This window comes from Ranitomeya imitator, chromosome 7 (genome assembly GCF_032444005.1).
Source record: "Ranitomeya imitator isolate aRanImi1 chromosome 7, aRanImi1.pri, whole genome shotgun sequence".
In the NCBI taxonomy this organism is placed as follows: Eukaryota; Metazoa; Chordata; class Amphibia; order Anura; family Dendrobatidae; genus Ranitomeya; species Ranitomeya imitator.
This window is the reverse complement of record NC_091288.1, coordinates 193,972,778-193,994,688: the sequence shown is the minus strand read 5'-3', so window position 1 is coordinate 193,994,688 and position 21,911 is coordinate 193,972,778. Positions and strand designations below refer to the sequence as shown.

The window sequence follows — 21,911 nt, the reverse complement described above, 5'->3', positions numbered from 1 at the left end:
ATAAAAGAGAAACTAGAATCTTGATTTGAATACACGGTGTTTCAGCATGTTGCCTCTCATCAGTGGAAAGTATGAAAGTAGAGGGATAAAACACAGTAATGTCACAGTAGAGGGATAAAACACAGTAATGTCACAGTAGAGGGATAAAACACACAGTAATGTCACAGTAGAGGGATAATACACACAGTAATGTCACAGTAGAGGGATAATACAGTGATGTCACAGTAGATGGATAAAACACAGTAATGTCACAGTACAGGCATGAGATACTTTGTGATTTCACAGTACAAGGATAATGCACACAGTAATGTGACAGATTGCAGAAAATGCTCACACTAGTATCACATTGCATGGATAACACATAAAATGGTGTAAAAATGCAGAAGCATTGCAGACAACAGGAAAACTAGAGAAAGTAATGTTATGGGACAGGAATGATGCAAACAGTGATATGTACCTGCAGAGATAATATCACAATCCAGGTATAAAGCACAAACAAAGGTCATAAAAGCAACATTATAGATAAAGAAAAAAAAATGTTACAGAGCGGGAATAATACAAAAAGTAATATCACAATAGTGACATAATGCATATAACAGTAGTATAAAAAGTAATTATGGGGCTCATAGCAAAATTTGGAGTTGGTCCCTCTTCCCCTTTTCATCATCCATAGTCATCATTGCAACTTCCCTTTTAGAGGACAATGGCCCATTTAGTTATTGAGACTAGGGTTGAGCGAAACGGATCGGACACATTCAAAAATCGCCGACTTTCGGCAAAGTCGGGTTTCATGAAACCGATCCTAGTGTGGGATCGGCCATGAGGTCGGCGATCTTCGCGCAAAAGTCACTTTTCATATGACGCTTTCAGCACCATTTTTCAGCCAATGAAGGTGGACGCAGAGTGTGGGCAGCGTGATGACATAGGAACCCGTTGAAGCACCTGGGAGGTGCGAAACGGCCGTCGTTCAGCCCCCACATGTCTTTGTAACCACACCCCCCCCGTGCCGTGAAGATTTTTCTCACCAATAAATAACCTGCAAGAAGACCGGTGAGTGCTGCCGCTTTCTTTTCGTTTATACTCCACATGGCATGTTTTCAGGCTATTAGCACCCGAGGTCTGCGATCCAGCGTAGGTGATCTGACCAGGAAGTAACCACAGTGGGTGGTCGGTGGTGCGGGTTGCTGTTTTCTTTTACGATTTATTTCAAGCGTGATGACATAGGTCCTGGTCCCCACCATCTTAGAGAAGGGCATTGCAGTGATTGGCTTGCTTTCTGCGGCGTCACAGGGGCTATAAAGGGGCGTGCACGCTGACCGCCATCTTACTGCTGCCGATCGTAGCATAGGGAGAGGTTGCTGCCGCTTCGTCAGAAGAAGGGATAGCGTTAGGGAGGGAAGATTAACCCCCAAACTGCTTGTGCTGTAGCGATTTCCACTGTCCAACACCACCTTTTGTTTGCAGGGACAGTGGAGGCTAGATTTTTGTGCATCAGCTCTGTAGCTTATTAGGCTGCCTTATAAGGCTCCCTGATAGCTGCATTGCTGTTTGTACGTTGCTGTGCAAACCAACTGCTTTTTTCAAAGCACAAATCCTGTTGCTCCTTTCTGCACAGTTCTCTTGTTTATTTGTCCACACTTTTGTGTGCAGCAGTCCTTTTTATTGCTGCCATACTTGTCCTGAGATCATTGTAGGGAGATTGAAATTGTAGTACAGTCCTTGGATTTTTCCATATATCTTCCAGCCACTTTCTGCCACTTACATTGCGTTGTTTTATGCACTGGGCCTGAGTTTTGGCTCAGTCTCCCCACAGGGCCGTGGTCACCACCTGGCGCAAGCACCTGTGCGAGTGCCGTTTGCCTGGACAGGTGGGTGCGCCCACTCTTGGGCGACAGCACTGGCACAGGGTCCCTCATAGTACAATGAAGGGTCTCAGATGGTGGTGGTGCACAACCAACATCAGACACACCGTCGTAATATGAGGGGCCCTGTGCCAGTACTGCCACCCACGAGATGGTGTTCCCCCCAGCTCGAACAGTGCTCTACCACTTGCAATACTTACCTCTCCCTTCCCCACCACTGTGTAGTCTGTGCTGTTAAATCCTTCAATGGCACTGCCAATACCAATTTGTTGAAATGATAGATGATAGTAAAAATATACAGGGGCCCTGGCCTCCATTTAGACCAGTTAATACTTTGTGCCTACTACCACTGTCTGCTACTCAGCAGAGGAGCCCACCCCTGTACCTAGCAATGCCCCCTGTTTATTCCGGTTACCAATTTTAAACTGCATTTAGCCCACTTTATTATTTGGGCCTATATCTGTGTTTCCTCTTCATCCTGCCCATTGCCCAGCCAGTGATAGATGAGTCTGCTGGTACATTGACCCATAACGCAACATTCCCCGTGCACTCTACAGCCTGAATCTGACCCTGCTGAAAGTCAGGTTCCCCTTCCCGCATACTATACCACCTTACACGGGGGCAAAGAGGAAGGTGCAGATGAAGGTGCAGGTTCCTTCATCAGGTGGGGGGAGGAATACTCGTTGGCGACGTCCCTGGCACAGGGCCCCTCATAGTGCGCAAAAGTGTCGCTGCCGGTGGGAGGCGCCCCCGCTGTCAAACACACCGCCATACTATGAGGGGCCCTGTGCCAGTGCCAATGCCAACGAGTGGGCCCCCCCTGCTTGCTCAGGATCACAGCACTTGCAAAGTTGAAATACTTACCTCTCCCTGCTCCACCGCCGTGACGTATTCCGCGTTTCCTGAGCCCACGAAAATCTTGAACCAGCCCTACCCCCACAACTTTAGCCAAATGACCCCCAGTTTTCAATGCCTAACTATTATAAAGTAAATTAAGATTTACAAGCTTAAGAAATAAGAATTGATGTTTTTGGCATTAAAATGGGCACTGTAGGTGTTTTCCTGTCCTCTACACTCACTGCCGACTATGCTCCCCCATTGACTTGCATTGGGTTTCGTGTTTCAGTCGGCCACCGACTTTTCGCAATAATCGTCTGATTTCACCCGACCCGACTTTTGACAAAGTCGGGTTTCGCGAAACCCGACTCGATCCTAAAAAAGTAAAAGTCGCTCAACCCTAATTGAGACGTCCTTGTAGTCGCACCTTTCTATCCACCTGTGTAACAAGGAAGCTCAACAGATATTAAGTTATTTCACCTTTGTAATAATGATAAATATTGTAAATTGCTCATAGTAAAATGATTTTAGGGATCTTAAGTCTCTTTTTCAGATGAATGGTCGGGAAGCCAATAAAGGGGCACCAACGTAACCATAAAAGCTCCAGCATCCATTCCCTTACTAAGGGGGGGGCAGACAATCGCCCCATCTCTTGCTTTGGGCCCCTCTGTGCTTTATATAGTATAGCTGAATGTCTGCCAATTCCTTTGAATGACCCTGAGGCGTATGCTTGTAAGCCGTAGCTCCAATTAGTAGATTTAGGAAGCTGTGTGCCCGCAGGGATGAAATTACAAGTGGCTTTGTTGTGCCTGGAAACCTGTTTCTGAGCAAATCAAGGGAAAAAAAAATCTAGTTAAAGGTTGCAATTTTCTCTTTCACCACTAAGAGGAGCTCACTGCATATTCATTTCTTAGAAGTTTAAAGGGATTGTCCACCCCTGAGGAAACTTTTTAGCAAGCCCTGCAGCATGCTGCTGAATCCTGACAGTGTGTAGGAGCGCACCGTGAGGATTGGGCTCTGCTTGCTAGTTCAAGTGGTCATCATGTAACCCCAAGTACGATGGCCGACTAGAGTCTAAATCAATTCTCACGTACTTGTGGAGTAAACTAGGGATTACTACATTTTGGGGAATAAAGGGGGTATTAGTTTTGAGGGACACTACTACATTATAGAGGGATAAATTACTATTCTGCAGCCAAAAAAGGGGATTATTATTATTATGTGTGGGTATAAATGGGGAATTATTGTAAGGGTCATGAAGGAGTATTACTATACTGAGGACAAAGCAGGCACTATTTTTTGGGGGGCACTATAGGGATGGGAGACTTATTGTCACTGGAATAAGAAACAAGATGGGGAGTTTGTGCGCAGGGGCAAGTCTTGGCTGGGAGAAGTCATCATGACGGTCAGGGCTAGATAGAGAAGAAAATAGAAAATGGAGGACTTCAATTAGACATCGTCTGTGAATCTTTGGCATTATTTGGTGACCGCACTGATTAGGAGTATCCCACCATATATTACAAACCTTTTGTAATATATAGATTTTTTTTTTTTTTTTTTTTTTTTTGGGGGGGGGTTATTTTTTCCATCAACTTAGTCTTTATTGAATGAATATGATCTTTCTGTGACATGGTCACACTTCTCTGGTGAAGACAAAAGACATTAACAATTCCTGTCTGTGATTCTCGGAGAATTTGGGGTTTCCCTATAAATATCAGCTTGTCAGTGGATCCCATTAAACTGAACATATGCCGTAGTGCTAAAGTGATGCAAACATTTCCAGCTCTTGCAGCCCCCACATATCCCATTCAGCAGTATTTTTCTGCTTTCCATTCACCTGCACATACATTATGTCTCATCATCACACACCCAACTTTTATTTTTGCAATGCAAGGAGTCCTCCACATAAGCACCTGCTGAGATCCAGGAGCCCCTGGCTAGCTGAGATCCAGGAGCCCCTGGCTAGCTGAGATCCAGGAGCCCCTGGCTAGCTGAGATCCAGGAGCCCTGGCTGGCTGAGATCCAGGAGCCCCTGGCTGGCTGAGATCCAGGAGCCCCTGGCTGGCTGAGATCTAGGAGCCCCTGGCTGGCTGAGATCTAGGAGCCCCTGGCTGGCTGAGATCCAGGGGCCCCTGGCTGGCTGAGATCTAGGAGCCCCTGGCTAGCTGAGATCCAGGAGCCCCTGGCTGGCTGAGATCTAGGAGCCCCTGGCTGGCTGAGATCTAGGAGCCCCTGGCTGGCTGAGATCCTGGCTGGCTGAGATCCAGGAGCCCTGGCTGGCTGAGATTCAGGAGCCCCTGGCTGAGATCCAGGAGCCCCTGGCTAGCTGAGATCCAGGAGCCCCTGGCTAGCTGAGATCCAGGAGCCCCTGGCTAGCTGAGATCCAGGAGCCCTGGCTGGCTGAGATCCAGGAGCCCCTGGCTGGCTGAGATCTAGCAGCCCCTGGCTGGCTGAGATCCAGGAGCCCCTGGCTGGCTGAGATCGAGCAGCCCCTGGCTGGCTGAGATCCAGGAGCCCCTGGCTGGCTGAGATCCAGGAGCCCCTGGCTGGCTGAGATCTAGGAGCCCCTGGCTGGCTGAGATCTAGGAGCCCCTGGCTGGCTGAGATCCTGGCTGGCTGAGATCCAGGAGCCCTGGCTGGCTGAGATCCAGGAGCCCCTGGCTGGCTGAGATCCAGGAGCCCCTGGCTGGCTGAGATCTAGGAGCCCCTGGCTGGCTGAGATCCAGGAGCCCCTGGCTGGCTGAGATCCTGGCTGGCTGAGATCCAGGAGCCCTGGCTGGCTGAGATCCAGGAGCCCCTGGCTGGCTGAGATCTAGCAGCCCCTGGCTGGCTGAGATCCAGGAGCCCCTGGCTGGCTGAGATCGAGCAGCCCCTGGCTGGCTGAGATCCAGGAGCCCCTGGCTGGCTGAGATCCAGGAGCCCCTGGCTGGCTGAGATCTAGGAGCCCCTGGCTGGCTGAGATCTAGGAGCCCCTGGCTGGCTGAGATCCTGGCTGGCTGAGATCCAGGAGCCCTGGCTGGCTGAGATCCAGGAGCCCCTGGCTGGCTGAGATCCAGGAGCCCCTGGCTGGCTGAGATCTAGGAGCCCCTGGCTGGCTGAGATCCAGGAGCCCCTGGCTGGCTGAGATCCTGGCTGGCTGAGATCCAGGAGCCCTGGCTGGCTGAGATCCAGGAGCCCCTGGCTAGCTGAGATCCAGGAGCCCCTGGCTAGCTGAGATCCAGGAGCCCCTGGCTAGCTGAGATCCAGGAGCCCTGGCTGGCTGAGATCCAGGAGCCCCTGGCTGGCTGAGATCTAGCAGCCCCTGGCTGGCTGAGATCCAGGAGCCCCTGGCTGGCTGAGATCTAGCAGCCCCTGGCTGGCTGAGATCCAGGAGCCCCTGGCTGGCTGAGATCCAGGAGCCCCTGGCTGGCTGAGATCTAGGAGCCCCTGGCTGGCTGAGATCTAGGAGCCCCTGGCTGGCTGAGATCCAGGGGCCCCTGGCTGGCTGAGATCTAGGAGCCCCTGGCTGGCTGAGATCCTGGCTGGCTGAGATCCAGGAGCCCTGGCTGGCTGAGATCCAGGAGCCCCTGGCTGGCTGAGATCCAGGAGCCCTGGCTGGCTGAGATCCAGGAGCCCCTGGCTAGCTGGAGCCCTTCCTATGCCCATGTATGGAGCAGAGAGAGGCTTGTATTGTGGAGGTAGAGGATGGGGCTGAGCTCAGATTCTCTCCCTCATTGCAGCAATCCGCTCCATCCAGAGCTCCACACTGCTCCAGTCTCCTCCAGCATCCAGCCTGCAACAGGTAACCAGCTCCCTGCATGCACAGCACCCCCAAACCCAAGCCCCCTATTCCTGATGGCCCCTAAAAGCTGCTAATCTGTCAATAGATTCTTATTTATCAAACACTGATTAACTTTCAGCAACATTGATACTTTCTAATGCTTGCAACAATGTATCTCATGACTGTGGCTCTGTGTTTGCTGCTAACTTCTATAAAGATTTCTTAAAAGTTTGCAGATGATACTTTATATTAAATTGCAATATAATTAAGTGAATTAACCTGATGCTGTTGACTGTCTCCATTCATGCACTATTGATTTGCAAATTGGAGCCAATGGATCATTTTGTTGCAAAGGACGAAAGTGATCCGTCTGTGTCAGTTCATTCAAGAAAGTTGCAGCAGGCATAGGGTTAAGTGTGGCTGACGCTGCCTGTCAGAAGTCTGATGTGGCTTTATTATAATGGAAATGTACCTGACAGCTGAGGTTTTGGTATTTTTTAGTGTCTGCTCTAAAAGGGGGGGTATAAAGGAAAAAATTGATCAATTAACTGTTTCTTCCCTGCCTATTGATTTTGGGGCTAATGCAACCTATGTTTGCAGTTCCTTATTTTCAATGCAAAAATGACTAAATCCAAATTCAGCTCTGCTACATCTGTTTATATCTGGCTAAAACAAACAGAATCTGTTTTAATGGTCTGATACAATGTTTTGGCACGCGGGATATAAGATTCCCATGCCAATGGTTCTCAAATTTTAATTGGGGAGAATTAATCACAATCTCTGGACTGAAGTCTTCGCTCCAGAGCTCAGAATCCCAGCCGTGCGATGACTACCCCCATTGAGATAAACGGGAACATGTCTCTGCCAAACTTTTCTGTTTATGGTGATTCATCTCTTCTTCTCTTTTTTATATATGTTTTTTTTGTGCGTTCAGAAGATGTTTGTCTAATTGATGATTATCTTTCCGTGTATCCGTGAAATAGTCGGGGATCAGAATGCGAGTTGTCGTCCTGGTTTACTTTAGACTGATCTAGCGTAGACGAGTTTGTCTTCTGGCTGTATTGTATAGGTATTGTGTTCTATATGACATATTCGGATCTGCTGCATCTGTATTGTGTGATGATGGCAGCCCCTACTGAGAAGAAAAGCTGTCCGCTTGGTTATTATGAAGCCGGAGCACCTTTTCAGCTAAATAATCAATGTATTCAGCTCGTATGAAACTAACGAGAGAAACTCTCCAAAATCAAGAGTCTTAAAGGGGCCGTTCACTTCTGCATCGGAGGTGAGAACTGACGACTTTATGATCGCCAGGTATCCTTATCCTTAGAATAGGACATGAAACCCAATGAAGGGTACAGATCACATGTTATATCAAGCTGATCAACATCTGACCACACACAGTGGCATAATTTGTGTTTTACTAGATTACATAGCGCCATCATATTCCACAGCATTTTACATACATGTTCATCACTGTCCCCATCGGGGCTCACAATCTAGATTCCCTATTAATATATCTTTGGAGTGAGGTAACCCATGCAAACACAAGGAAAACATGCAAACTCCTGGGAGATGTTGTCCTTGGTGGGATTTGAACCCAGGACCCCCAACGTTGCTAACCACTGAGCCATCCTACAATGCCAACCACTGAGCCACCATGCTGCCCAACCAGATCATGAAACTAGACTGTAAGCGTGCGCTGTCACGTACAAATTCTGTGTTCTGGTTTTCACATAAGTGAATCCGCAACAAAATTTGCATGCTTTTCTATGTGGATTTTTTGGGGGCAGAATTTGATGCTGATTTCTCTCTATGCTGTAAAAATCCACAGCATGATGCAAAGTTAAAAATTTCTGCTGCTGAATTGGAATTTAATCTCTTCTTTTCTGGATTTTTTGCCCACATATTGCAATGGAAAATCTGTATCGTATCCCTATATGTACCAATAGGAGCAGCAAAACTGCACCTATTTTTTGCTTTAGCTCTGTAATGTGGTTTTTGGCCACATGATTTAGACAGAGGAAGGATATCGGATTCACCGGCACAAAACGCTACATTTCCGAACAGTGTAAGGACTCATGGAGACGTCCAAGGATTTTGGTCCAATCTCTGACCACAATGCACAGACTGGTCATGGGTCTCCCGACCTGAGCATGGCAGCCTAATGCTCCGGAGAACCGCAACCAGTCCCTGCACATTGGTCTGTGATCGGACTGCGATCCAAGAGCGGCTTCATGAGCCCCCAAAGTCAATTATTCCTGGAGTCACCTGGAGCAAATGTCAAATTTGTTTCCCGGTATCTAAATAAACCCTGCCAGGGCATAATAGCTAGTGTGCTCCCCACCTGGGGCCGAGCCCCCCTCCATAACAAAGCCTTTGTCCCTGAATATTACAATACAGAGGACCTTAGGAAGTCAGCACTAATATGCAGGACTAGCCTCCAACACCAGTGCAAAAATGTCATCTTCTATGATAAATTCCTTGGTCGTCAACATTGGGGAGAAATCAGTGATTTTCTCTGAGATGGATACAGTTATGTAGATCCTCACACTTACATGATAACCTGCAGTAAAAATGCTATTAATGGCTGATACTTGATAATGCGCACATCTTGTGTTACAGACTTACATCCTTCACGACATTGTGAAAATGTCAAGCAAAACTGTTTCTTATTAAGACATTTTCCATTTTGAGCTCTTTCGTAGGCTTGGATTTCATTCCAGCATGGTAACAGTTAATTATCTCTATCTAGTATCTAGCTATCTATTATCTATCTATCTTTCTGGTATCTATCTATTATCTATCTTGTATCTATCTATCCCTCTTTCTATCCCTCTTTCTATCCTTCTTTCTATCCCCCTCCCCTCTATCACCCTCTCCTCTATCACCCTCTCCTCTATCACTCTATCCCCCTCTCCCCTATCCCTCTATCCCTCTATCCCCCTCTCCTCTATCCCCCTCTCCTCTATCCCCCTCCCCTCTATCCCCCTCCCCTCTATCTCCCTCTCCTCTATCCCCCCTCTCCTCCATCCCCCTCTCCTCCTCTCCTCTATCCCTCTATCCCGGGTCTCCTCTATCCCGGGTCTCCTCTATCCCGGGTCTCCTCTATCCCCCTCTCCTCTATCCCCCTCTCCTCTATCCCCCTCTCCTCTATCCCCCTCTCCTCTATCCCCCTCTCCTCCTCTCCTCTATCCCTCTATCCCCCTCTCCTCCTCTCCTCTATCCCTCTATCCCCCTCTCCTTTATCCCTCTATCCCCCTCTCCTTTATCCCTCTATCCCCCTCTCCTCTATCCCCCTCTCCTCTATCCCTCTCCCCTCTATCCCCCTTTCCTCCATCCCTCTCTCCTCTATCCCTCTCTCCTCTATCCCTCTCCCCTCTATCCCCCTTTCCTCCATCCCTCTCTCCTCTATCCCTCTCTCCTCTATCCCTCTCCCCTCTATTCCCCCTCCCCTCTATTCCCCCTCTCCTCTATTCCCCCTCTCCTCTATCCCCCCTCTCCTCCATCCCCCTCTCCTCCTCTCCTCTATCCCTCTATCCCCCTCTCCTCTATCCCCCTCTCCTCTATCCCCCTCTCCTCTATCCCCCTCTCCTCTATCCCCCTCTCCTCTATCCCCCTCTCCTCTATCCCCCTCTCCTCTATCCCCCTCTCCTCCTCTCCTCTATCCCTCTATCCCCCTCTCCTCCTCTCCTCTATCCCTCTATCCCCCTCTCCTCCTCTCCTCTATCCCTCTATCCCCCTCTCCTCTATCCCCCTCTCCTCTATCCCCCTCTCCTCTATCCCCCTCTCCTCTATCCCCCTCTCCTCTATCCCCCTCTCCTCCTCTCCTCTATCCCTCTATCCCCCTCTCCTCCTCTCCTCTATCCCTCTATCCCTCTATCCCCCTCTCCTCTATCCCCCTCTCCTCTATCCCTCTCCCCTCTATCCCTCTCCCCTCTATCCCCCTTTCCTCTATCCCCCTCTCCTCTATCCCTCTCCCCTCTATCCCTCTCCCCTCTATCCCCCTCTCCTCTATCCCCCTCTCCTCTATCCCTCTCCCCTCTATCCCTCTCCCCTCTATCCCCCTCTCCCCTCTATCCCCCTCTCCTCTATCCCCCTCTCCTCTATCCCCCTCTCCTCTATCCCCCTCTCCTCTATCCCCCTCTCCTCTATCCCCCTCTCCTCTATCCCCCTCTTCTCCATCCCTCTATCCCTCTCCCCTCTATCCCCCTCCCCTCTATCCCCCTCCCCTCTATCCCCCTCTCCTCTATCCACCTCTCCTCTATCCCTCTATTCCATCCTCTCCTCTATTCCCCCCTCTCCTCTATCCCCCTCTCCTCTATCCCCCTCTCCTCTATCCCCCTCTCCTCTATTCCCCCCTCTCCTCTATTCCCCCCTCTCCTCTATCCCTCTCTCCTCTATCCCCCCTCTCCTCTATCCCCTTCCCCTTAAGACATTTTCCATTTTGAGCTCTTTCGTAGGCTTGGATTTCATTCCAGCATGGTAACAGTTAATTATCTCTATCTAGTATCTAGCTATCTATTATCTATCTATCTTTCTGGTATCTATCTATTATCTATCTTGTATCTATCTATCCCTCTTTCTATCCCTCTTTCTATCCTTCTTTCTATCCCCCTCCCCTCTATCACCCTCTCCTCTATCACCCTCTCCTCTATCCCTCTATCCCCCTCTCCCCTATCCCTCTATCCCCCTCTCCTCTATCCCCCTGTCCTCTATCCCTCTATCCCCCTCTCCTCTATCCCCCTCTCCTCTATCCCCCTCTCCTCTATCCCCCTCCCCTCTATCCCCCTCCCCTCTATCCCCCTCCCCTCTATCCCCCCTCTCCTCTATCCCCCTCTCCTCTATCCCCCTCTCCTCTATCCCCCTCTCCTCTATCCCCCTCTCCTCTATCCCCCTCTCCTTTATCCCTCTATCCCCCTCTCCTTTATCCCTCTATCCCCCTCTCCTCTATCCCCCTCTCCTCTATCCCTCTCCCCTCTATCCCACTTTCCTCCATCCCTCTCTCCTCTATCCCTCTCCCCTCTATTCCCCCTCCCCTCTATTCCCCCTCTCCTCTATTCCCCCTCTCCTCTATCCCCCTCTCCTCCTCTCCTCTATCCCCCTCTCCTCTATCCCCCTCTCCTCTATCCCCCTCTCCTCTATCCCCCTCTCCTCTATCCCCCTCTCCTCTATCCCTCTCCCCTCTATCCCCCTTTCCTCTATCCCTCTCCCCTCTATTCCCCCTCCCCTCTCTTCCCCCTCTCCTCTATTCCCCCTCTCCTCTATTCCCCCTCTCCTCTATCCCCCTCTCCTCCTCTCCTCTATCCCTCTATCCCCCTCTCCTCCTCTCCTCTATCCCTCTATCCCCCTCTCCTCTATCCCCCTCTCCTCTATCCCCCTCTCCTCTATCCCCCTCTCCTCTATCCCTCTCCCCTCTATCCCTCTCCCCTCTATCCCCCTTTCCTCTATCCCTCTCCCCTCTATTCCCCCTGTCCTCTATCCCCCCTCTCCTCCATCCCCCTCTCCTCCTCTCCTCTATCCCCCTCTCCTCTATCCCCCTCTCCTCCTCTCCTCTATCCCCCTCTCCTCTTTCCTCCTCTATCCCCCTCTCCTCCTCTACTCTATCCCTCTATCCCCATCTCCTCTATCCCCCTCTCCTCTATCCACCTCTCCTCCTCTCCTCTATCCCTCTATTCCATCCTCTCCTCTATGCCCCTCTCCTCTATGCCCCTCTCCTCTATGCCCCTCTCCTCTATGCCCCTCTCCTCTATCCCCCCTCTCCTCTATCCACCTCTCCTCTATCCCTCTATTCCATCCTCTCCTCTATTCCCCCCTCTCCTCTATCCCCTTCTCCTCTATTCCCCCCTCTCCTCTCTATCCCCCCTCTCCGCTATTCCTCTATCCCCCTCTCCTCTATCCCCCTCTCCTCTATCCCCCTCTCCTCTCTTTCCCCCTCTCCTCTATCCCCCTCTCCTCTATCCCCCTCTCCTCTCTTCCCCCCTCTCCTCTATCCCCCCTCTCCTCTATCCCCCCTCTCCTCTATCCCCCTCTCCTCTATCCCCCTCTCCTCTATCCCCCTCTCCACTTTCCTCTCTATTCCCCCCTCTCCTCTATACCCCCTTTCCTCTATCCCCCTCTCCTCTATCCCCCTCTCCTCTTCTCCTCTATCCCCCTCTCCTCTATCCCCCTCTCCTCTATCCCCCTCTCCTCTATCCCTCTATTCCCTCCTCTCCTCTATTCCCTCCTCTCCTCTATCCCCCCTCTCCTCTATCCCCCCTCTCCTCTATCCCCCTCTCCTCTATCCCCCTCTCCTCTATCCCCCTCTCCTCTATCCCCCTCTCCTCTATCCCCCTCTCCTCTTTCCTCTCTATTCCCCCCTCTCCTCTATCCCCCCTTTCCTCTATCCCTCTCTCCTCTATTCCCCTATCCCCCTCATCATCTTTTCATTAGAACCTTGGACAGTGACCTTACACAACAGATAAAACTAAAGCCCTCTAAGCTGCATTCTTGCTACTTGTACAGGTGGTTGCTTTGGCACATGGATCACGTAGGAAGGAAACATTTGTACTAATCCATTCATTTAAGGCTCATTGTTTCGGAAACGTGCAGACGTCTATCCAGGTGATTTATGCATCTGGATCTGCCTTGAGCAATGTGAGCGGATTCATTTATTACAATTCTGAAGACAGTTGGCTGAAGGAATCCGCCTGAATGAGGAAAAATGATTCCAGCAGGATGGTAATGAGGAGAGTGATGAGGATCAGTCGGGGTTAGGGGCTATTATCATGGTATTTGGCGATATTATGGGTATTTCAGAAAATATAAAAAGGTTTCTCTTCGTTGCAGATTGATTGCAATTGTTTTTTCAAAGAGCAGAATTCTGTTAATTTGCTGAATTACCTTCATACCAATAAAGACGTTTCCAGGTTTAGAATGGCCAGAGCTGAAATGGCAGATACACCCCATGCACAGGTGGCACCTTTTTCCAGGACATAAAAAACAACCAAACACTCGTTATTGGGGACATCCTATTAATTTGTGGATTGCCTTTTATTATGGCTTTGTAGATTTAAGCCATCATCAGGGCGACCTCTGTACTGTCTGACAATTTGATCCGAATTGATAGACAATGTGATATATAAATAATCTGCAACTTATTTTTTGTTATTTATGTGGTCTTGCCCTTCCAAAAAAATCACTCCAAGATGTCGGTCACTGGGTACCTTCCTTCTGTCCCCCTCACTCCCTATGATCAAGCTTTAGCAGCACACAGATTGTTGCTGCATTCCCGTTGCCAAATTGCACACAGGCGTACGAGATATGTGATCTTACAGACCAAGGTAGGCAAGCCATAGCTAGAGCAATGTATGCTGGGAAGTGAGGACGTGCAAGATCCAGCCCCTATAGTGCTGGCAGAATGCTGATTTAAGAGAAACTATTCATTAAAAAAAAATGGAATGGTGAATTACAGACAATGAGAATCGGGACAGTTTGTGGAATTCTATACTGCCGTTTGTCTTAAACTTTTTTTTTTTTTTGTCACGGATGAGGACAGCTTTTCCATCGGTTTTGTGTGAAAGAATTCAAAGTAAGTTAAAGACGGTCAACTAAAGTTGGGCATAAAATCTAAGCAATATTTCTTGTCTGAACTAGTAGTTGGTCTTCCGAACCATCCCACCAATCACTGGAACTCCAAACCTTCCAAATCTCAGCGAGGCTGAGCGTGCATGTGTTCTCGTTGGCAAAAGGTGAGTAAAAGCCGTCATCGGATGGCAGATGTCAAAGCAAACATGGGTCAGGCATGTCAGATTGCAACATGCCCAATCCATGCTGCTGGTGTACTTCTTTCTTCACTTCTTTTCGGGATGCAGGAAATTATAAAATGTATGAATGACGCAAATACTATCCATAAATCTGTCACTTTGCAGACGTTTCCTGAGCGCCAGGATGAGCCGGTGCTGCGATATATTGATATTGTGTGTGTGATATTGTCCTAGCGGCTGATCATACATTTTCGGTAATAATTGCAGGAGGAATTGCCCTTTAGTAGTAAGTGGTTATTAAAGTAAATTGAGGCTGCTCAAATGTCATGGGGAAAGTCACACACAGACCCGGGATTAGGAGGCATCTGCCGGGATTACCTTTTGGTTTTCTGACGTCTTATTGTGCCGCAGTGAATAAAACATTGAACGTCCACTGCAATTTCTACTGCAACCTTGGGAAAAAAGCTCTATATGGTGTGTCATCTACAGTATATGGTGCTCAGCAGAGGAGCGGCGGACCATTTCCGGTGTCTCCTAGGATGGTGCTTATCACTGTCTGCTGCACAGATACCCGGTATGACAGGTCTCGGGTCAGATGAGGCTAGAGACTGAGCGGAGCCTCATACAGGTATATCGGGCTCAGATAACACTTGTTATTCTTATGTTTTCATTGGGTAGAGTGGAGTAAACCGTTGCCATACATCTCCGGCAGCAGCTTATCTCCAGACAGAACAAAACGATGACAACATGCCTGACCAGTTTGGGGACCCCGTACACGTTAAACTGTCATCTAAAAATGGTAAAATGGGCAGTTTTGGACAATTCTTTTCACATTATACAGTTGTATTTTTTTTTTCTCAATTTTTGGAATTTCGATCTGGAAGTCTCCTGAAATAAAGAAGTCTGCCATAGAAGACTGTTGGCAGCCAAAAGTAGGCATGGCTTGCACTCTTTGGCATGGTAGGTAAGTATAATTTGTTGCCACCAGCATCATTGTAGGTTCTAGGCACCTCAAGTAGGTTTAGGCACCTCAGTAGGTTTAGGCCCTCAGTAGGTTTAGGCACCTCCAGTAGGTTTAGGCACCTCAGTAGGTTTAGGTACCTCAGTAGGTTTAGGCACCTCAGTAGGTTTAGCTACCTCAGTAGGTTTAGGCCCTCAGTAGGTTTAGGCACCTCAGTAGGTTTAGGTACCTCAGTAGGTTTAGGCACCTCAGTAGGTTTAGGCACCTCAGTAGGTTTAGGCACCTCAGTAGGTTTAGGCACCTCAGTAGGTTTAGGCACCTCAGTAGGTTTAGGTACCTCAGTAGGTTTAGGCACCTCAGTAGGTTTAGGCACCTCAGTAGGTTTAGGCACCTCAGTAGGTTTAGGCACCTCAGTAGGTTTAGGCACCTCAGTAGAAGTCCAACAGTGTCACTCATAAAGCACATGGGTTCGTGGCTGCCATTATGGTTCAAAGAACAAATTGAGCAATGGTCTCATTGCATAATTGTTCCAAATCAAATGGGTTATCCTTACAGTAGATCTCCAGTATCAGACTAGTTGGGATCCAACAACTGGAACCCCTTTGAACAGCCGTTATTACCTCCACAAACAGCAGGATGTGAACAGTGTATTGAGCCTAAAAACCACAGTTCGTGAACTACTGAAACTTTGTTCCCATTCACTTCAATGGGCCTGACTCTTTATCTGTGTGCACTAAATCTAATTACAGCTGAATGGTGGGGGTTTACAGATATCAGACCTCCACATGTGCAATACTCATGACATAACCTAAGGATAGGTTACCAATATCAAATGCACAGAGAACCCTGCTAATTCCTAGCATCTTGCAATATTTCAGTTACAAATAATTTTGAAATCCATTTTAAAATCCATTTTATAAGATTCAAAGCTCAATTTTAGGAAATCCCAGAGCTAGGGACTCCTTCCATATCCCTAAAGCTATTGGTGCCCTAGCTATCCCTGCTCCCTGGATTACTTCTGATGGTGAAGACGCCGGGGTCAAGTGCTTTGCTGAGCTCGTAAATCAGCCTTTATTTCCCCCTCCCCCACCCAAGGAAATGGGGAGTTGTTGTGCAAACCAGACTAAAAAGGGAAGACGTACAAGGATAAATGAAAATATCAATCATACAAATATGTACACCGAGATGTAAAGAAAGGGAAAGACCAAATAGGAGAAGATATACTCACAGACAAATCGGTCTACAGAACAACACTCCAAACGCCTCCTCAAAAAACCAACACCTCCAACTTCAGAACCAGGCAGATCTCTGATTGCCAGAGGCGAGTATATATAGCAGAGGGGAGTGGCCAACACTGAACAGCTGAGACGACAAAGCAGGAAAGCTCCAGGAGCTCTCAACTGAACAGATAAACCACTGCACTGCTAGCAGAAACATGCACTGTTTAATATGATGGTGAAGTGCTTCTAATCAGTGCAGGAGTATGTGAAATCAGACCGTGGTTTTCTGGCCCCTCTCGGTCTCGGTAAACAGACAATAGAGCTCCAAATTCCCTGTGCACATATAGTTAAATGCTTATACTTTCTGCCTGTAGTCACCGCAAGGGTGAGCTCAGGAGTTTAAATCATACTGATTATACATTGACGTCAGTAATTAAACAGCATGTAGTAAGCTCACAAGATCCATTTAGTGTTGGCAGCAGAAAGTATGGATTGTTTTAAAATTTAAATTTGCTAATTTAGGGGTTTCAAGCTACGGAACTGGTTAAAAGTTTGAACAAACCTGTGTCCAAATGTGCGCATTGTAAATGCAAACTAAAGGTAGGAAAAGGGAGCATATATGAAAAGAGGAAATTAAGAAATGTGTGAAACAAACCAGAATATGTATTAAACCTTAGATATCCCAAAGAAGCTCCTTTTTTTTTCTCTCTCTTTGCACACTATTGCATTTTCTCAAGCAATTTTATCAGGTCATCACCTGGATATCACCTGGATAGGCTTCCAGTGAACAGGTATGCCTTCATTTGTGGAATCGCCTGCCTTCAGACAGTATTTGTGACCACTGGGTGTGTTTTGCAGAGGCAGTGTTGGTGCACAGTCCCATACAGTGCTAACAACTATTCCACAACTGTTAGTTTTAAGCTAGAATATGGTAAGAGCTACTCAACTAAGTAAAGAGAAATGTCAGTCCATCATTACTTTAAGACATGGAGGTCAGTCAACCTGGAACATTCCTAGAACTTGGACGTTATCCCCAATTGCAATAATAAATACTATTAATTGCTGTGATAAAACTGTCTCTTAAAGAAAGATTGCCCTATGAAAGGAAGACCAAAAATTACCTTTGCTGCAGAGGATAAGTTCATCAGAGTTACCAGCCTCAGAAAGTACAAATTGACAGCACCTCGGAAATAACAACCCTCATAAATGATGCACAGACATCATGTAGCAAATATATCTCAATATGAAGTGCCCAGAGGGGACTGCATCAATTTGACTATAAATGTCTTCTTCCTGCAATGAAGCCACCACTGAGGACCACAAACAGAAAAAGACTTGTTTGTGCAGAGCAATACAAGGACAGGAGAACAGCAAAAATCTGTACTGTGGTCTGAAGACACAAGTTGAGATTTTTGGTCTTTGTGAGGTGCAGAAAAGGTGAGCGAATGGTTTCTCATGTGTGCCCACCGTGAAGCATGGAGGAAGAGTGTTATGTTTGCTAATGACAGGTGTTATGAAGGCAATCCAGAAACACAGTGTGCTTAGCGATCAGAGCGCACACAGTGATCTGACAAATACCCAAAAATACAAGAACGAGCTCTGAGACGTGGAAACTCTGTAGACTGCACACCTGATCCTATCCTAAACACAACTAAAAGCGGCTGTGGATTGCGCCTAACAACTACCTAGGCAACTCGGCACAGCCTAAGAAACTAGCTAGCCTGAAGATAGAAAAATAGGCCTGACTTGCCCCAGAGAAATTCCCCAAAGGAAAAGGCAGCCCCCCACATATAATGACTGTGAGTAAGATGAAAAGACAAAACGTAGGGATGAAATAGATTCAGCAAAGTGGGGCCCGATATTCTAGGACAGAGCGAGGACAGTAAAGCGAACTTTGCAGTCTACAAAAAACCCTAAAGCAAAACCACGCAAAGGGGGCAAAAAAAAAACCACCGTGCCGAACTAACGGCACGGCGGTACACCCTCTGCGTCCCAGAGCTTCCAGCAAAACAAAAGACAAGCTGGACAGAAAAAAAGCAACCAAAAAGCAAAAGGCACTTAGCTATACAGAGCAGCAGGTCACAGGAACAATCAGGAGAAGCTCAGATCCAACACTGAAACATTGACAAGGAGCAAGGATAGCAGCATCAGGCGGAGTTAAGTAATGAAACAGTCAACGAGCTCACCAGAACACCTGAGGGAGGAAGCTCAGAAGCTGCAGTACCACTTGTGACCACAGGAGTGAATTCAGCCACAGAATTCACAACAGTACCCCCCCCTTGAGGAGGGGTCACCGAACCCTCACCAGAGCCCCCAGGCCGACCAGGATGAGCCGCATGAAAGGCACGAACAAGATCGGAAGCATGAACATCAGAGGCAAAAACCCAGGAATTATCTTCCTGAGCATAACCCTTCCATTTAACCAGATACTGGAGTTTCCGTCTAGAAACACGAGAATCCAAAATCTTCTCCACAATATACTCCAATTCCCCCTCCACCAAAACCGGGGCAGGAGGCTCAACAGATGGAACCATAGGTACCACGTATCTCCGCAACAACGACCTATGGAATACATTATGTATGGAAAAGGAGTCTGGGAGGGTCAAACGAAAAGACACAGGATTGAGAACCTCAGAAATCCTATACGGACCAATAAAACGAGGTTTAAATTTAGGAGAGGAAACCTTCATAGGAATATGACGAGAAGATAACCAAACCAGATCCCCAACACGAAGTCGGGGACCCACACGGCGTCTGCGATTAGCGAAAAGTTGAGCTTTCTCCTGGGACAAGATCAAATTGTCCACTACCTGAGTCCAGATCTGCTGCAACCTATCCACCACAGAATCCACACCAGGACAGTCCGAAGACTCAACCTGTCCTGAAGAGAAACGAGGATGGAACCCAGAATTGCAAAAAAATGGAGAAACCAAGGTAGCCGAGCTGGCCCGATTATTAAGGGCGAACTCAGCCAATGGCAAAAAGGACACCCAATCATCCTGGTCTGCAGAAACAAAACATCTCAGATATGTTTCCAAGGTCTGATTGGTTCGTTCGGTCTGGCCATTAGTCTGAGGATGGAAAGCCGAGGAAAAGGATAGGTCAATGCCCATCCTACCACAAAAGGCTCGCCAAAACCTTGAAACAAACTGGGAACCTCTGTCAGAAACAATATTCTCAGGAATGCCATGCAACCGAACCACATGCTGAAAGAACAAAGGTACCAAATCAGAGGAGGAAGGCAATTTAGCCAAGGGCACCAGATGGACCATTTTAGAAAAGCGATCACAGACCACCCAAATGACTGACATCTTTTGAGAAACGGGAAGGTCAGAAATGAAATCCATCGAAATATGTGTCCAAGGCCTCTTCGGGACCGGCAAGGGCAAAAGCAACCCACTGGCACGAGAACAGCAGGGCTTAGCCCTAGCACAAATCCCACAGGACTGCACAAAAGTACGTACATCCCGTGACAGAGATGGCCACCAGAAGGATCTAGCCACTAACTCTCTGGTACCAAAGATTCCAGGATGACCAGCCAACACCGAACAATGAAGTTCAGAGATAAGTTTATTAGTCCACCTATCAGGGACGAACAGTTTCTCTGCTGGACAACGATCAGGTTTATTCGCCTGAAATTTTTGCAGCACCCGCCGCAAATCAGGGGAGATGGCAGACACAATGACTCCTTCCTTGAGGATACCCGCTGGCTCAGATAAACCCGGAGAGTCGGCCACAAAACTCCTAGACAGAGCATCCGCCTTCACATTTTTAGAGCCCGGAAGGTACGAAATCACAAAGTCGAAGCGGGCAAAAAATAACGACCAACGGGCCTGTCTAGGATTCAAGCGCTTGGCAGACTCGAGATAAGTCAAGTTCTTATGATCAGTCAATACCACCACGCGATGCTTAGCTCCTTCAAGCCAATGACGCCACTCCTCGAATGCCCACTTCATGGCCAGCAACTCTCGATTGCCCACATCATAATTACGCTCAGCGGGCGAAAACTTCCTGGAACAGAAAGCACATGGTTTCATCACTGAGCAATCAGAACCTCTCTGTGACAAAACCGCCCCTGCTCCAATCTCAGAAGCATCAACCTCGACCTGGAACGGAAGAGAAACCTCTGGCTGACACAACACAGGGGCAGAACAAAAACGACGCTTCAACTCCTGAAAAGCTTCCACAGCAGCAGAAGACCAATTAACCAAATCAGCACCCTTCTTGGTCAAATCGGTCAATGGTTTGGCAATGCTAGAAAAATTACAGATGAAGCGACGATAAAAATTAGCAAAGCCCAGGAACTTTTGCAGACTTTTCAGAGATGTCGGCTGAATCCAATCCTGGATGGCTTGTACCTTAACTGGATCCATCTCGATAGTAGAAGGGGTAAAGATGAACCCTAAAAATGAAACTTTCTGCACACCGAAGAGACACTTTGATCCCTTCACAAACAAAGAGTTAGCACGCAGGACCTGAAAAACCATTCTGACCTGCTTCACATGAGACTCCCAATCATCTGAGAAGATCAAAATGTCATCCAAGTAAACAATCAGGAATTTATCCAGATACTCACGGAAGATGTCATGCATAAAAGACTGAAACACAGATGGAGCATTGGCAAGTCCGAACGGCATCACTAGATACTCAAAATGACCCTCGGGCGTATTGAATGCAGTTTTCCATTCATCTCCTTGCCTGATTCTCACCAGATTATACGCACCACGAAGATCTATCTTAGTGAACCAACTAGCCCCCTTAATCCGAGCAAACAAGTCAGATAACAATGGCAAGGGATACTGAAATTTAACAGTGATCTTATTAAGAAGGCGGTAATCAATACACGGTCTCAGCGAACCATCCTTCTTGGCTACAAAGAAGAACCCTGCTCCCAGTGGTGATGACGATGGGCGAATATGTCCCTTCTCCAGGGATTCCTTCACATAACTGCGCATAGCGGCGTGTTCGGGCACGGATAAATTAAATAATCGACCTTTAGGGAATTTACTACCAGGAATCAAATTGATAGCACAATCACAATCCCTATGCGGAGGTAGAGCATCGGACTTGGACTCTTCAAATACATCCTGATAATCAGACAAGAACTCTGGGACCTCAGAAGGGGTGGATGACGAAATCGACAAAAATGGAACATCACCATGTACCCCCTGACAACCCCAGCTGGATACCGACATGGAATTCCAATCCAATACTGGATTATGGGTTTGTAGCCATGGCAACCCCAACACGACCACATCATGCAGATTATGCAACACCAGAAAGCGAATAACTTCCTGATGTGCAGGAGCCATGCACATGGTCAGCTGGGCCCAGTATTGAGGTTTATTCTTGGCCAAAGGTGTAGCATCAATTCCTCTCAATGGAATAGGACACCGCAAAGGCTCCAAGAAAAACCCACAACGTTTAGCATAATCCAAATCCATCAGATTCAGGGCAGCGCCCGAATCCACAAACGCCATGACAGAAAACGACGACAAAGAGCATATCAAGGTAATGGACAGAAGGAAT

The 21,911-nt window shown here is 47.9% G+C and overlaps 1 protein-coding gene across 1 annotated transcript in view; it reads left to right on the top strand.

The window, feature by feature from the left end:
* Positions 1–6,417: 6,417 nt before the first annotated feature.
* Positions 6,418–21,911, top strand: part of BAIAP3 (BAI1 associated protein 3) — a 236,132-nt gene continuing 220,638 nt past the window's right edge. The window contains exon 1 of the mRNA XM_069734301.1: positions 6,418–6,480. The gene's annotated coding sequence lies outside the window, so the exon portion shown is untranslated. The remainder of the gene's footprint in view (positions 6,481–21,911) is intronic.